Source organism: Mauremys mutica, chromosome 3 (genome assembly GCF_020497125.1).
Source record: "Mauremys mutica isolate MM-2020 ecotype Southern chromosome 3, ASM2049712v1, whole genome shotgun sequence".
Lineage (NCBI taxonomy): Eukaryota > Metazoa > Chordata > Testudines > Geoemydidae > Mauremys > Mauremys mutica.
Genome location: NC_059074.1, coordinates 80,876,769 through 80,894,981, shown reverse-complemented (window position 1 = coordinate 80,894,981; position 18,213 = coordinate 80,876,769). Strand labels below are relative to the sequence as shown.

The window sequence follows — 18,213 nt, the reverse complement described above, 5'->3', positions numbered from 1 at the left end:
CTACATCCTTTTGTGGGTCTGGGACCTAGTAGCTGAGAATAGTCCAGGAAGGAAGAATTAAGTCAAGCCAAATTTAAGAAGCAGAGGATTCCATCCTACATCTCCAGCAAGTTGCTGCACCTTGTATCTGGACAGAGGCTAAGTACTACCCCTGGCACTTTTAAATGTTAAAGCCTATCTAGAATACTGTCTAACACTTTACACCTTATTTTCAGCTAAGAATCCTGTAAAGTACACAAGTACTACAGTGGTCATCTGAAAGTCCCTGCAGGAGAAAAGAGAAAAACTATTAATGAACTTTAAGCTTTAACATTTTGAGTGACATATGAAACTTTTGCGTAAATTAAACCTGTTATATCTGGAACAGAGAATGAATACTGCTCCATAATTTGAATTTTGGTTTCTTTGGTAATGCAATATATGAACGACAGAATTGTATTATGTTGAGATAGGACCTGTTTTTTTTATTTATTTTTTATTTCTTGCTTTTATTAGTCTGTAGTAAAAAGTAGAATTTAGTTAATGACACAAATGGAGTCCTAAATCCTCTGTCTTGAATTATACTGAATGCTAAATAATTTTGGCTTTTTCTTTAGGAAAAGTCAGTCTTCTGATATGGCTTTTCAAAAATTTATAAAGACTTGGGTTCCAAGTGACTAATATTCCCTCCATATTGTCCTCTTCAGATGACCTGAAAAAATGAAGTATTAGAAAGGGCGGAGGGAAATCTATAGCCTCCGTAAGAAATATTTTATCATGTTACCATAGCTGTCTCTCTTGCTTTTTAAGTTATCTTTATTGACAGAGAAGACAAAAGAATGCAGAAAAGAAAAAAAGCATGTGCACTGAAGATTTAGTGAACATCCAAGATATTCTAAGAAAATAAAAAATAACCTCTCACTAATTTATGTCAGAGATACAGGAAATGGTGCGACTTGACAGTGGTAAAGGAAGAGAAATAGAGTTGTGAGAAACCAGTTGATATAAATCTGAGGAACTCAGGGGAACTACCTTCTAAAAAATTAAATCAAACATCATGTTATTGACCCCATCATGAGGAAATCACTAATTCTTCTCCAAGGGAAGATAAGATGTCAGTATCCCTTAAATGAGCAATGTTTAGGTCCTTGCTCAAGAAACCATCTCTTGACCATAATGATGTCACCTAATTACTGCTTTTTAGTTTGGAGGCAGGGCTGTTGAGAAGGAGATAGCAAGACAACCTTGGTATTTTATGGAGTAATCAGATTTCCATGATCCTGGTAAGATGAGTCATGGTGGTGAGTCTCTACTTCTCTTATGTAGCCTTATGCCTTCACTGTCATAGATGGGTTCTGTCTCATGGGTTGATACTAATCCTCACTTTCATATGTCCATGATGATTCTGTTAGCTCTAACAGAAGTCTTTGATACCACTGAGTTCCAACTTACTCTTGGCTGCCAAGGAGTTGTTCCTGCAGCTGGGAATAGCCAAAGCACAGGGTCACACCACTACACCAGCAGTTGGGAAGGGGGAGGATAAAATATAGCTGCTGCACTGGCTCTATGCCAGCTAAGGAATCCCCCTACACTGTGGGAATTCCTGGGTAGATGGTTGTCAGCAAGGCATTACTGCTGCTTTATGTTGCCAGAACTGTGCAAAGGCAGCAATTTGGAACCAACAATTAGACCCTTGATGTCATTCATCTGACTTTCCTTTGTACACTTTTTTACAAGTGCATGAAATTTTTACAGTTAAAAATGTGTAATTTACCGTATATTTTGCATGACTGTTGCATGGGACAATGCTTGTTGTAATTTGCTTTTGTATTTATTTCATTTGATCTCAGAATGAATCATTTTAGGCAGATAAAAAATACAAGACTTTTGAAATGAATCCAAGAGGAGACTAATTACTCAGCTGGCTGATTCAAAGCATGATAGGCAAGGTAAGTATATCCTCATTATGCAATTTTATATCCATTCTGTTATTTTCCCACTCATCTTGTATGTACTCATATTTGTAATATGCATCAGTCATGAGAGAAATTGTCCTACAGGAAGATGGGATCTAAGATGAAGATTTTCAAATGTGATTTTTAAGTCCTCAGGTTTTGAGCTTGGGACATCTCATAAGGGCCTGATTTTCAGTGAATAAATGCCCAACGTATTATGAAAACCAGGTGTCTCAGTTTGGGACTCAAAAATTAAGGCTTACAGAATGACAGGTCTCTTTTGAAAATCTTCATCTAGATCTCCTCCCTTCTCTACCTATTTTGTGATGCCCTGATAAACTATTTGAAAGCAGTGATGGTTTTGTTAGTAAATCAGTACTGACTATTGCCCTTTTCCACACTAATTCCACCAAATGTGCACTTTTTATGCAGTTTATTGCACCAGCACATGCATCCCAGTGTACTGCACTGAGACTAAATTTAGAAGGATATTTGTAATCTCAGTCCCAAATTTCAATGGCTAGAAAATATGTGATATAGATCTGAGTGGATTAAAATAGGCAGCATTATGGTACATTAACTGTGCCTGGATGATCCATGCTGTGGAGGAATTTAGGTTTCTTGGTCATTGCTTGAGACCAAGAACAATTAGAAAAGTATCTCACAGATAAGTTACCAAAAAGCATTAGAATTTCTCCTTTCTCCAATAATGAAGAGCATTTTTAATTAATGAGTAAACCATTAATCATTAAGAATCACCAGTAAGAATTCATCAACCAATATATTAATTAATCTAATTTCCCAAGGTCAGTTCCCCACATCAGTTATACTGATTTATATGAATGATTGGATCTTTGTAGATACTTTAATTAGACAAAAATAGAAACTTCAGAAGTTCTCTTCTCTTCATCTCTATCCCATCTGTTATTAGCCCAATGAAAAATAAACATAATGGATCAGGAACATCCTTAAAGCAACTGGGAATGAATGTGAACCAGTGATCAGAAACCTTCAACTCTATCCTTATATCTGAACTTTGTATACGTGAGACAAAGATCACAACAATGCAAGGAAAAATAGAAATAATCATGGGAAAATGTAAGCCTACATAACCACTGATTTAGTAGTGTAGAAATCTCAAATAAATGGTGTTGCTAGAATTAAGAATTTTCATGACCTAATATACAAATCAGGTTTCAGAAAAAACTAGTGAATACTACTTCACACTCTCAGAAAGGAGTACTTTTTTATTAAATGTTAGAATTTTGTGCTACTTCTAGGAAAAGAGAGGCGGTGGGGAGTATGTCAGACAACTACAGTGAAATCCTAGCTCAACTGAATTCAATGGGAACTTTACCACTGACTTCTGCGGGGCCAGGATTTCACTCAAGCTGCTTTAGGCCTGGTCTATACCTATAACTTGACCTAGCTATATTGATCAGCGATGTGAAAAATGGTGTGCCCTGAGCAACGCAATTACGTGGACCTAACTCCCTGTGTAAATATGACTAGGTCAACAGAAGGCTTCTTCCGTAGACCTAGCAACCACCTCTCAGCGAGGCGGGGATTATCTACATCAACAAAAAAACCTTTTCCATCACTGTAGGAAGAGTCTACGCTATAGCGCTACAGCAGCACTGCTGCACAGCTGTAGCATAGACATATCCTTAGGGTGAGGTAGAGAATGGAGAGATTAGCTATACCATACAGTGACAAATATAGAGCTTAGTAACTACTTTCCAGTCAAGATCCCAGATGCTTTACTTCAGTGTACATTTTGTTAAGGAAGCTTAGGCCCAGAGCCAGCAAAGCATTTAATCACATGCTTAACTTAAAGCATGTGAAACATCCCATTGAATTCAGTTTGTGTCTGCAAAACAATAAACACAATAGACTCACTACGGACCTATTCCAGCACAAAACGTTTAAATATCTTATTCATTCTAAGGATTTGAGAAGTCCCACTGAAGTCAACTCTTTTTTATCTTCCAGGCACAAAAGCAAGCTTGGCTGAATTCGATTTTGTATTTTTTTTATAAATTGAGGGATAATATTGATGTTTATTTTTAAGCATTTTTAAAATGTTTATCTATTTACATTTTCTCAGTTGTGAGAAATTATGTGGGTAGAGTCAGACAACAATTATTTAATGACAACAGATGTAGAGATTCAAAAAGTTAAAGCTTTACAACTGGTAAAACACAAATTGTCAACATCATATGTCACAATATACAAAGTAAACATCCTTAAATCAAACTCTCTAATAAGTTCTCAAGCAGCATTTTTCCCACCTTGCCTAGCTGTAAATTTCTATTATTGATGGAAATATTTTTGTCGGATTGTGTGTGTATGGTGAAATCGATGTGTACTGATAATAAAAATCTAATCCTTCCAAGCCTATCCTCCTCCTATTTATGTTGTGCTATTGGCTTCAGAGGGAGAGCAAGATTGAGTCCAGAAATGGAAACACTACAAAAATATAGCTGAAACTTCTAAAAAAATTACCTGAAAGTTGTGTTCACAACACCTAAAAGGCAGGTGTTCAGAAAGGTACTGTAAAGGCCTCTATCATTAAAATTTTAGGTTAATAGACTTAATATTACCCTACTAGATAGGTATGTTTTTCCCTGAAAAGGGTAGACTGTAGCCAGACCACAGCATTTTGGATCTATGTAAGGTAGGGCTGCTGTTGGAGCTAATCATTCGGATGGTCTATTTTTCAAGTATTAGGAGAACAAATTAATGAGGAAGCATGTGTCTTCTTCCCTGACAAATTTGGAGCTCATATCTAAAAACATGGAGAGAGAAGCCATGGAAAGTGGATCTGAAAGTTGTTGCAATAGGTCCCAATTCTGCAATTTAAAATGCATAGGTAGATTGCTGCACTCACTTTCACCAGGACTCTATATGGGCACAGCAGTTTGACTGTATATTTTAATTTGCAGAATTGGGCCTCAGTCCTCACAGCTGGCCACTATAATATTATATCACTGGAAATCACGACTGAGGCTCCCCACACTTAATGTTTAAAATGTGCGTAGCTCAAACTCTAGTTCGGGGTAGTCAATAGGTGGACCATGGGCCAAATCTGAACGGCCAGACCCTTTTGAATGGACTGTGAAATCTTTTTATTTACGTATTATCATTATTATTTTCTCTGGAGTTTGGACCTTGACTATATCTTGACCAAGAAATTTGGACCTTGACAAAAAAAAAAATTGATTACCTCTGAGGGTTGGCTTCTGTAACAACTGGAACTGTGCATTTTATATCTGAAATTTTTATGTATTAACTTGGAATTACAAGACTGTCTATGTCAATCCCTAAACTATATTTCCACAAAGTGGCCACTAGAATTTGCAATTAACATACTAAAAGAGATATACATTAGATCTTGTGACACATCTGTTTATTCTAAAACAAGACAACTGAAGATGGTACAAACTGAAGCATTACAAACAAGTAATGAAGAAATATAATTTTCATAGTGCATTTCATAGAGCAATATATGCTGGGTAACTAGAAAAACAGAAGGAAATTAGATTTTTGTTTAGTTAGACTATGTCCTCTAGAACTATTCATTTCTAAGGTAACGGTTTAAAGGAAGATGCAATTCTAGTTGGTTCTATTGTTCTTTTTTTAAACACCTGAGCGGCAGTCTGTGATAGAAGTTGCATATAAGTACCTAGATTGTCCAATGAGGAGATAGATAGATGACACTTTACATCACTTTTAAGATAGAGGAGTTTATAAAAGGAGCTCTTTGGCTAAGCAGGCTCTGACGCGATCTGTCACAGCTGGCAGTACTGCAGCTATATCAGGTCAGGAAAAAACATGACAGAGTTCAGAACTGCCAAAACCATAGTAAAATCTGCAATATTCTGGCTCTTCCACTTCAGGGCTAGTCGTAAGTGCTTTTCACATTGGGCCTGAATAAGGAGTTTGCCAAGGTAAGATGTTCAGGATCTAGCCCCGAATCCATAACAGGTATACATTTTCTAAAGATTGTTTTTATTTCTTCCCTCTGTTCTGTATTTTGGCAATAAAAGTTAACTGCTTATTTATTTATTCTGAACTGTGGTTTTGACTGTTAATTAGGGGCAAATCCTTGCTGATGCTCTCAAAAGAAACTGAACTCCGTCCCCAAGGGCACTGTCTTCCCTCCTCAACAGTGCCACAGAAGAAGTGGTGGACAACAATGAGCCCCGCATGGTGTGATGAACATAAGGTACTATTACAGTTCTCTTACCCTATTAAGAAGAATCATAAAATGGGGAGGGGAAAAAAGAGAAGTTAACAAATGGTAGGCAATGTGTATTGTCATTGTTTTAATTATATGATCTTAGCTACCTCTGTGATGCAATTGCTAATTCTCATGATTTTATCCTGAGTCTTGTGATATTTGCTGTTTTTCTTAAAGCCTCGCCTGCAGGAATTATGTTCTGATCTGAGAACCTAAGCTTTCCTTTAAAAAGAAAAACACCCTCATGAATGCAGAGAAAAGCTTGAAAATGGGAACGCAAGGTGGTCCAACAGCAGTAGGCAAAGCAGAAGAACCCATAAAATGTATTACTTTAAAATATCTCGTTATTTTCTTTGGGCCCCCAGCTCCTGATTATAGAATGCTCTGGGGCTAGGTAAGACTATTGATGTATCCCAATGTATACCTAGTAACTCTGGGGCAGATTCGGCTCCACGGGTGGGGTAATACCGTGGTCTGCAGATACCTGTGTTTTCTATTGGTTCTACTCAAGGTGAGTAAGGGGACAAGCGCCTCTTCATGTTAACAAAAAATCCAGTCACATTTATTTATTTTTAAAGACCTGGCTTATTCTCCATTAACACAGCACTAGCCGCAATGGGGGCACGTGAGGTATAGCTCATGCACCCAGCCTAAGCTAACCTGGTGCGATCCCAGAGGTTGGACACGAAGCTTTGCTCCTCACATTCCATTCTCCGCAGGTTTGTATTTGCTGGGGGGGGGCTGGTCCACAGCAGAAGACAAATGCAAAAAAGTCAGTGCCGGGGAGCACGGCGGGGGGCCACGGACCGACTATCTCCTGGCTCGCTCGCATCTGTTAAGACCTGCCCGCGCTCGCTAGGGCGGAACGGGAGGCGCATTTCCCCTCCCGTTAGAAGCGCGGCGGCACAGCTCCGCTCCAGCTCACCAGGCGCAGGAGCTGGCTCAGCGCGAACCTGCCCCAGCCCCGGCCCCGGCCCGCTGCCAGCTGGAGGGCGGGGGAGCGGGCACCCCGAGTCCCCCCGGGCCGGCCGCGGAGAGCGGCACGTGGCCGGAGCCCGCCGGTGTCTCCGCCGCCGGGCAGCGGCTGGTGGTGCCCGCGGGAAGCGCCTGCGCGCTGCGGCCGCTCGCTGCCTGCCCCGGAGCTGGCGCCGCCCGCGGCCCCCTGGCGGCTCCCCGCCTATTTTAGTCCAAGCGGCCGCTCGCTGGCGGCGCGGGGCCCCGAGGAAGCGGCAGCGACGTCCCCGGCGCCTCAGCCCTGGAGCCGGGAAACTTTTCCTGAGGCGCCCGGCAGGGGGCTAAGTGCCAGGTAAGGGGGGCGCTGGGGCGCGGGCAGCCTCCCGGCGCGCGGGCACCCACCTCCCCCCACCCCGCCGGGGCGGCTGCTCTGGGGCTTCCCCGGGCAGCGGCTGAAATCGGAGCCGGAGGCGCCGCTTGCCCGGAGCGACCGAGAGAAACTTCCCCGGGGAGACGCGCCCGGGCCGGGCCAGCTGGGTGCAGCCCCCGCCCGGCCCTTCGCTCCCAGCGGCCCCGCTCCGTGACCCCCCAGGTGCTCGCTGCCCCCGGAGCCCGCCAGAGCGGGGCTGTGTCGGGGGCGGCTGCGGCTCCCGGGGTCACCGCCCGCCCCGAGCCCCCTGCCAGCTGCGGGGTCCCGCCGGGCTGAGCCGAGCGCTGCTCTTCTCCCCGCCCGCCGGGTTCCGCTGCGCTCCCAGCACCCGCACCCCGCCCGTAGCGGCGTCCTGGCCCCGAAGGTCCTTTCTCCTCCCGGCACTCAGTCCGCTGCTCGTGGCAGCCCCTGTGAAGGGAAGCGGTGGTGTTGTTGTGTTTGCGGCTGGCTTTAGGCGTGGTACAAAGTAACTTCGCAACATTGGCTGGGATACACGAATCCAGAACGCGGACCGCATTCCAAATGGAAAATCAAGCTGTAGTATCACAGATATTTCATATTATCCGCGGGAAATGCTTTGTTAGGAGCTAAGGACAAATGTAAACAGTCCATATTAATTGTTGAAATAACGGATTTCATTGAAACAGGTGCTTTCCACATTAGATCTACAGTCCTCTGTAAAAGGCTTCACTTTAAAAGTAGTACAGTAGTGAAATGCAGTAATTTTGTCTGAAATGCTTTGAGAACACTTAAAGGTTGAACAGCTTTGTGCTGCCTCATAAAATGTTCCATTTAGACAATATTGCTTGCATGACACTTGCTCTATAGCTAACTTTCCTCCTTGATTAGTAAAGATATGCACCTAAAACAAAAATCTTTGCTTTGTAAGAATTCAGAGTTTATTTTCCAGCTGGAAAATAATCTCTGTACCCGACCCTGCACGTTTTCCATGTGTAGAACTCCTTTTGCACATGGAGCACACAGAGGAATAGCTTTTCTGTGTAGTAATAGTCTTTTCACAAGAACCAACTGGGGCCAAATCCTTCTCCTTTTACTCTGGTAAGTAGTCCCATTGACTTCACTGATTTGACTTTCCCTTGCCACCACCAAATAATTATATCTTAATTGAGTAAGAAACAGCAAGAGCAATTCAACTCTTACATTAAGAGCTGATCTTTATATTTGCTTTTTTGCAAAGAAACAAAGGGAGAGTAACACAAAACATGAGCCTTTTTTCTAAATAGGCTGTTTTACAAAATCTTCCACAAGCCACCAGCTGTTTCTTAAAGCTTTGTTTACATTTAACCTGCCAATCACTTTATAGGCAAATATTTTATTTAGTTGCTCTCTTAAAATATTGAATCATAGAACCACCTGGTAATGTCATAAAGATGTCATTGATGAAATCTGGCTTCCAGAAATTAGTTTTCTTGCCATTTTGTGGATTCATGGGAGTTTAGCTGCATACATCCAAGGGAAACGTATGTGGCAGTCAAAAAAGCGAACAGAATGTTGGGAATCGTTAAGAAAGGGATAGATGATAAGAAAGAAAATATCATATTGCCTCTATATAAATCCATGGTGGGTTGCCCCATCTCAAAAACGATATATTGGAATTGGAAAAGGTTCAAAAAAGGGCAACAAAAATGATTAGGGGAATGGAACAGCTGCCGTATGAGGAGCAATTAATAAGACTGGGACTTTTCAGCTTGGAAAAGAGACAACTAAGGGGCGATGTGACAGAGGTCTATAAAATCATGACTGGTGTGGAGAAAATAAATAAGGAAGTGTTATTTACTCCTTCTCAGAACATGATTGGTGTGGAGAAAATACTTATTTCCTATTTACTCCTTCTCATAACACAAGAACTAGGGGTCACCAAATTAAATGAATAGGCAGCAGGTTTAAGACAAACAAAAGGAAGTTCCATACAATGCACAGTCAACCTGTGGAACTCCTTGCCAGAGGATGTTGTGAAGGCCAAGACTATAGCAGGTTCAAAAAAAGAACTAGATAAGTTCATGGTGGATAGGTCCATCAATGGCTATTAGCCAGGATGTACAGGGATGGTGTCCCTAGCCTCTATTTGCCAGAAGCTGGGAATGGGTGACAGGGGATGGATCACTTGATGATTACCTGTTCTGTTCATTCCCTCTGGGTCACCTGGCATTGGCCACTGTTGGAAGACCAGTAAAAGCAGCAAAGAGTCCTGTGGGTGAAGTGGGTATTCACCCATGAAAGCTCATGCTCCAAAACGTCTGTTAGTCTATAAGGTGCCACAGGACTCTTTGCTGCTTTTACAGATCCAGACTAACATGGCTACCCCTCTAATGTTGGAAGACAGGATACTGGGCTAGGTTGACCTTTGATCTGACCCAGTATGGTCATGTTCTTATGAAAATGACTAGTGACCAAAAGAAAGTAAGAAAGGGCTTTCAGCTGTGTAGAGTTGTTGCTATTTAGGCATGACACCATACTGTGTGTGATGCCAGATCTTAAAGTAGTATAGACAATCTTCAGGCAGGTACTTTGAAGTATGCCAGTGACTCGTGCAGTATCACCTGAGTTGCATGTGCCAATAGTAAGGAGGATAGATGCTATTAAAGAGGGAAGCATAATACAACATTTTTAATTTTGAGGGAGAAGGCAAGTTTTTCCCTTCTCTTACAAGTTTTGTTGTAGGAAAATCTCTAAGATAAAATTTGATCAGCAGGAAGTTTATTGGAGTAGGAGAAAAGGACTGTTAGCTGAAACTAACTTGAGTCTATTTGTTTAGATTGCAAGTTCTTGGGGCAGAGACCACTTTTTTGTAATGTGTACGGTGCCTAGAACAGTGGATATCTAGAGGCTACCACAATACAAATAATAATTAATAGCCTGGTAGTTTGATTATATTGGGATAAAGAATTTATAAGCCTCTTCTGACAATGGTAGGCAGAAATTAATCTATTAATATACTTGGAAGTGATACTAAATGATCTCTCTCTCTGGGTGTGCATGCTTCTGTATGGCATTGCTTTTGTGATAGTCCATATGACACTTGTCCAAAAAAACCTAAACCCCTGTCCCAATTGAGCACAAATTAGAGATATATATTGGGGCCGCACTGGCTGCTTCCGGGAGCGGCATGGGCCAGGGTAGGCAGGGAGTCTGCCTTAGCGGCAGCCACACTGCACCACTGGAGATCGCGATTGACTGGGAGAACCTCTTGGATTGACCAGTCAATCGTGATCAACCGATTGGTGACCACTGCACTAAAGTATCCTTGTTACCATACTGGAATGTGTTTTGGAACACATGGGATAGGTAAAGTGGTATCCCATGTTTTATCACGTTTATCCATTTGAACTGGTATCTAACTATTTTTCCTCTTTTGTAGTCTGGCTTTCATATTGCTGCATTGTGATGAACCAAATCTCAGTGTTTGCTTCTTGGTTTGGTAATAACCAACCATGCTACATGCACTTAACTTGTTGATGCATGAATTGTAGGATTGCCAGGGGGAGCTCATATGGTTATGCAACATACAAACTAATTAATTTTAAACTGAACTGTGTTTGCAAGGTTCAGGTGCAGTTCATTAACGCAGCGGTAAAACAGCTTTTAAAATATGCACTGTCGCTGCTTAGTAGATTCCTTTAAAACAGTTTAAAAGCTGTAATGTGTAAACAGGAATGATGTTTGATTTCACATTACTGTTTTCTTTGCAAAATGCAATAAATCCAAATCATTACATTGTTTGACCAACACAGTATTAATCATGTTTAACATATGTGAATTTTATTCAAGCTTCCCCAAGTGCAAGTAATCCACCATACTTGAAGATAAAAGATCTGGATTGTTTCATTCTGTGCCAATAGGCTTCATACACAGTGTTCCCCCGGTCTGAAAGAACTAAAGAAAAGATGCCAACTAGCCTATTGTCTATAACTCAGATTTCTGCAAGAAATCTATGTGCTTTCTATGGGTTATTAGTCCCCATCCAAATTGGAAAAGAAACTGTAATGGTTTTTTAAATAAAATATTTAGATATCGCCAATATGTGCTATTGTCTGGTATGTTTTACAGTAATAAAGAAGCAATTATTCAATTATTGTAACTTACCTAAATGTTAAACTACAGTAAATTGTTAAAATATCGAAGACAAAATATTTGTAATATCAAAAGTTTTCACTATACATGATGACACTTTTGATAAACGTTAAATAAATTATTCTATCCTCCATTTTTTTAAATGCTGTGGCAGTTTAACAAGTTAGAAAAGGAATGATACAATTAAAAATAGTATCCTTGACCTTGTTGCACATACAAATTCAACTAAGCTCAGTGAATTGAGAGTCCTGAGTCAGAGTACACCTAAATTTGTTCCTAAACAAACACCTACACATGTTTGTTTAGGAACATGTATGACTATCTAAACTATTCTGTCCGTCGTTGCTGTAGTACACTTCTGACATCCAGTGCTATAATATATTATTTTTCCCTCAGAAAAGTTGACCTACATACGCAGAAAAGGGCAACTTAAACTTGAAACAGGTTAAATTTTGTAAAAACAAGCTTTTATAAAGCTTGCCACTAATGGAAGCGTTTCCACAACTATTAAAATCCAGTGAAAACATTTGCTCTTAAACAAATGAGCAGTGTTTAAAACACAAACTTAAATGCACTAAGGGTCTGAAAGTGAAACTGACATAAACAAAAGTGAAGCTGAGTTGATTGATTTGTTCAAACTGAGAGAAATGCAAAATATAAATGAAGGGTATAAGTGAGAGCTAAATCCAGCCAACCCATGCAGTTTTAACTAGTGCAGAAACCCACAGATCTTTCCCTCTGAATATTTAATATGCTCCAACTAAAGGGCAGTTTGCTTGAAGCCTGAATAAGCACAGAGTGCTATTACTTTGCCTCTGGACTTAATATAAGAGCAAACAGATCACACCTTAAGTTTTTCAGAAATTAGTGTTCCCAGTATTCTATGCAGGTGAATCATTAATATTCAAAGAATACCACAGCTAAAGTATTCAGTGACAAATATATGGAGATATAATACTGTTATGAAAACACTCATTTACATAAGAAAGAAATGTTCTGTATGGACCCTGCAATGTACAGGGAACATCCCTCTCCCCAGACACACACTTTTCTGCATATGGTTGTTTCAAATAAAATTTACATTTTAGCTGATTAATCTTTGATATGCATGCATATTAGTATAGCCTGTATCATAATTCTGGCTTAATATTTCCTTGTTTTGGGGGAGGATTAATGGAATATTGCCATTCTATTTATTAATTTTTAATAATTTTTTTTCTGATTTTAATTATTTCTTAAAGCCCTCCTCAAAACACTTCCACGAAGCCAGTTCAGTACCTGCAGAAGTACTGTTTGTTTTTAAAAAATATTGTATTGCTATGTGATCACAGCTTGTATGTCAGATATGTTGATCTCTCACTAACTGATCTGGTTCTATTGAAGACAATGGAAATTTTGCTATTTACGTCACAAGAAGCAACATGAACCCTTAAACTAAACTTTTCATACTTAGGAAATCAAATCTTGAATTTTTTGTTTATTATTAAACCAAAAGTTCATCTTCTAATGGAAAAATCTCAATGAAGTTGTGGTATTCCGATGTATTTATAAAATTGGATAAACTAGTACTAGGTCCTTGTGAGAGTGGTACTAAATGGCAGAAGCTTTGCAATTAATAGCGCTGTTGATTTCCCTGTACTGAGGATAAACTGAATGGTGTCTGTATAGTGGCCGTTGTGTAGCCCTTCGAGCTGTATGTCCTGCACCTAGAGCAGAGGTGGGCAAACTATGGCCCGCGGGCCACATCTGGCCTGCGGGACCCTCCTGCCCGGCCCCTGAGCTCCTGGCCTGGGAGACTGGGCCCTGGCCCCTCCCCTGCTGTTCCTCGTCCCCTGCCGCCAGCGCAATGCTCTGGGCGGTGGGCTGCGAGCTTCTGGGGCAGCACAGCGCAGAGCCCAGCCTGACCCAGTGCTCTGGGCTGCGCAGTGGCAACGGCATGGTTGGCTCCAGCCGGGTGGCGCAGCTTTAGCACCGCCAGCCACCGGTGCTCCAAGCAGCGCAGTAAGGGGACAGGGAGCAGGGGGGTTGGATGGAGGGCAGAGGAGTTTGGGCAGGGGTCGGGGCAGTCAGAGGGTGGGGAATGGGGGGTTGAATGGGGGCAGGGGTTCACCAGGGGACAGTCAGGAATGAGAGGATGGGGTGGCGGGGGGCAGTCAGAGGCAGGGGTTCCCGGGACAGTCAGGGGACAGAGAGAAGGGGTGGTTGGATGGGGCGGGGGTCCCGGGGAGGGGCATCAAGAACGAGAGGAGGGATTGGATGCGGTGGTGGGGGAAGTCAGGGGCAGGGGTTTTGGGGGTGGTTAGGGGACAGAGAGCAGGGGGGGGTGGATGGGACAAGGGTACGGGGAAGCTGTCAGGCAACAATGGGGTTGGATGGGCCAGGAGTCCTGGGGGCGGAGAGGGGGCGGGCCACGACCTCCTCCCCTAACTGGCCCTCCATACAATTTCCAAAACCCGATGCGGCCCTCAGGCCAAAAAGTTTGCCCGCTCCTGACCTAGAGGAACTGTCAAGTAAGGAAATATCAAGGAACACACACACTGTTTGCTCTGCTCTGCCAAGTACTTTGTTCCATTAGTCTCAATACCCTTGTGGCAAAAATTACCAACAATTCTTGGCCTCCCAGGAATATTTCTCCCAAAATAATGGCAGAAGCAACTCTGATTATGGGGCTTGATCCTGCAAGTTCTCTCTGTGCAGAATTCCCATTGAAGTCAATGAGAATTTTGCATGTGGTAGGTTTTGGAGGACTGGGTTCATTGTGAACATATCCAGCTATAAATGCAGAGAATTTTTTCCATGGTCTTGGAGCCTATAAATCTTCCTGAGAAAATGGGTTCCATTGCCATGGTTGTGTACATAGGAACTACCATACTGGATTAGATCAAAGGTCCACCTAGCCCAATATCCTGTCTTTCAACAGTGGCTAATGCCAGGTGCCCCAGAGGGAATGAACAGAACAGGTAATCATCAAGTGATCCATCCCCTGTCACCCATTCCCAGCTTCTGGCAAACAGAGGCTGTCCATCTCTGTCCATCCTGGCTAATAGCCATTGATGGACCTATCCTCCATAAATTTATCTAGTTCTTTTTTGAACTCTGTTATAGTCTTGGCCTTCATAACATCCTCTGGCAAGGAGTTCCACAGGTTGACTGTGCATTGTGTGGAACTTCCTTTTGTTTGTTTTAAAGCTGCTGCCTATTCATTTAATTTGTTGACCCCTAGTTCTTGTGTTATGAGAAGGAGTAAATAGGAAATAAGCAAGTGTTTTCTGCACACCAGTCATGTTCTGAGAAGGAGTAAATAACACTTCCTTATTTATTTTCTCCACACCAGTCATGATTTTATAGACCTCTATCATATCACCCCTTAGTTGTCTCTTTTCCAAGCTGAAAAGTCCCGGTCTTATTAATCGCTCCTCATATGGCAGCTATTCCATGTCCCTAATCATTTTTGTTGCCCTTTTCTGAACCTTTTCCAAGTTCTATATATCTTTTTTGAGATGGGGTGACCACATCTGCATGCAGAATTCAAGATGTGGGTGTACCATGGATTTATATAGAGGCAATATGGTATTTTCTTTCTTATTATCTATCCCTTTCTTAATGATTCCCAACATTGTTCCCTTTTTTTGACTGCTGCTGCATATTGAATGGATGTTTTCAGAGAACTGTCCACAATGACTCCAAGATCTCTTTCTTGAGTGGCAACAGCTAATTTAGACCACATCATTTCATACGTATAGTTGGGATTATGTTTTCCAATATGCATTACTTTTCATTTATCAACACTGAATTTCATCTGCCATTTAGTTGCCAAGTCACCCGGTTTTGAGAGATCATTTTGTATCTCTTCGCAGTCTGCCTGGGACTTAACTACTTTGAGTAGTTTTGTGTCGTCTGCAAATTTTGTCACTTCACTGCTTACTCCTTTTTCCAGATCATTTATGAATATGTTGAATAGGGCTGGGCCCAGTACAGCCCCTTGGGGGACACCACTATTTACCTTTCTCCATTCTGAAAACTGACCATTTATTCCTATTCTTTGTTTCCTATCTTTTAACCAGTTACCAATACATGAGAGGACCTTCCCTCTTTTTCCATGACCGCTTACTTTGCTTAAGAGCCTTTGGTGAGGGACCTTATCAAAGGCTTTCTGAAAATCTAAGTACGCTATATCCACTGGCTCCCCCTTGTCCACGTGCTTGTTGACCCCCCTCAAAGAATTCTAGTAGATTGGCGAGACATGATTTCCCTTTACAAAAACCAAGTTGACTCTTTCCCAATACATTTATGTTCATCTATGTGTCTGACAATTTTGTTCTTTACTATAGTGTTAATGAGTTTGCCCGGTACTGAAGTCAGGCTTACTGGCCTGTAATTGCCAGGATCACCTCTGGAGCCCTTTTTAAAAATTGGCAGCACATTAGCTATCCTCCAGTCATTCGGTACAGAAACTGATTTAAATGATAGGTTACAAACTACAGTTAGTAGTTCTGCAATTTCATATTTGAGTTCCTTCAGAACTCTTGGATGAATACCATCTGGTCCTGGTGATTTATTACTGTTTAGTTTATCGATTTGTTCCAAAACCTCCTCTAATGACACCTCAATCTGTGACAGTTACTCAGATTTGTCATCTAAAAAGAATGGCTCAGGTTTGGGAATTTCCTTCACATTCTCAGCCGTGAAGACCAATGCAGAGAATTCATTTAGTTTCTCCGCAATTGCCTTATTGTCCTAGAGTGCTCCTTTAGAATCTCGATCGTCCAGTGGCTGGTTGTTAGAAGGCTTCCTGCTTCTGATGTACCGTATATACTCGTTCATAAGCTGAATATTTTTGGTAAAAAAGTGACGCATCAAAGAGCGGGGGTTGGCTTGTAAACGGGTCTACGCCAAAATGTGGTGATTTTAAACTCTATGGAATCATTGAATTGAATATCTAATACATTGTGGTTTTGTTTACTTGGAGCATGTGCAGGCATGGAGCCCCTCAGCTCCCCGTGGCCGCAGCTTGCCATTCCCAGTGCTGCAGATCTGCATGACATTTGACCCATGCATTTCACAAAATGCTATGCCTTATAAGCTAATCAGAAAAATACGATGAACAATAGTACTATAGCAGTAGTGTCAATCCACTACTGTGTAATTTGATCTCATGCATTTCTACCATTGGACCTCGTAAGTCTCGAGTTAATATGAAAATGTAATGTGCAGAATCAATGGAATCTCTAATAAAATTGAAATAGCCTGTTATCCCCACAGACATTGCCAATCTACAGGGCTGCTTTGAAATAAACAAAGAACAATCATAATTTGACAGTGATTTTAAAGCAGGTGACATTCTTATATAAAGACCTACAAAATCTATAACTACAATAATAATCTATTTTCATACTAGTATTTAAAATGAACAAGGGTGAAATAAAAAGGTCTGCTTATCATGCAGCGTTCAAACTTAAAGTTGTTGAATATACAGACGCAAACAATAATTGTGCCTCTATTCATGAATTCTGTATCAAGGAGAAGCAAGTAAGAGAATGGCAAAAAAAATAAAACAACACTAAAAGACATGCCAAGAAGCAAGAAAAAATGTCCAACGAGCTGCGCTTCATTTCCTGAGCTGGAGAAAGATCTCAATAATTGGGTTGTTGAATGTCAACAAAATGGGTACATTGTCACTAGAACTTGAATTTGTCTGCATGCTCTGCAAATGTCAAAAGACGACAAATACAAGTCAGTAAAGCCGTCAGTGTTTTTTGCATCAGTGGGTTGGTGTACTTGGTTCATGACCCGTCATGGTCTCTGTCTTCATCAGCGAACAAAGATAGCGCAAAAGCTGCCGAGAGATCTGGAAGAAAAAATGAATCTTTCCAAAGGTTTATTATAAAATATCAAAAGGAATATTCATTTGAACTGTCACAAATAGGAAATATGGACGAAACACCAATGACATTCGATCTCCCGAGCAACATAACAATAACTGGTGTTGGTGAAAAAACAGTTTTAATTAAAACCACTGGCCATGAAAAAATCCATTTTGCAGTGGTTTTATCATGTTTGGCAAATGGATCAAAGCTCCCTCCTGTTGTTGTTCTTTTTAAAAGAAAAACCTTGCCTAAAAACATTAAATTTCCTGTTGGTGTCATCGTACGTGCACATGAAAAGGGATGGATGGATGGATGAAAGTGGGACTATTGAATGGCTAGAAAAAGTGTGGGAATAAGAGACCAGAAGCACTTTTCAAGAAACCTGCTATGCTCGTTTGGGACATGTTCAGGGCACACAAGACGGATGAGGTGAAAAATGTGGCCAAAAATATAAAAACTACTTTGGCTGTAATACCTGGAGGCTTAACTTCAGTTCTACAGCCGCTTGATGTATGCCTGAACAAATCCTTTAAAGACAGGCTACGCAAAATGTGGTCTGAATGGATGTGCTCAAGCATGGCCAAGTTGACAAAAAGCAGGAATCTTATGAAGTCTGAAATCAATCTGGTCGCCCAGTGGATCAAGGATGCGTGGGTGTCCATTCCCTCGGAAATGGTAGAAAAATCATTTGGG

General features: G+C 41.4%; 1 protein-coding gene across 1 annotated transcript in view; it reads left to right on the top strand.

Moving 5' to 3' along the window:
• Positions 1 to 18,213, top strand: part of LOC123366133 (blood vessel epicardial substance-like) — a 133,732-nt gene that overhangs the window by 28,211 nt on the left and 87,308 nt on the right. The window contains exons 2-4 of the mRNA XM_045009268.1: positions 1,184 to 1,262; positions 1,830 to 1,928; positions 6,033 to 6,162. The gene's annotated coding sequence lies outside the window, so the exon portion shown is untranslated. The remainder of the gene's footprint in view (positions 1 to 1,183; positions 1,263 to 1,829; positions 1,929 to 6,032; positions 6,163 to 18,213) is intronic.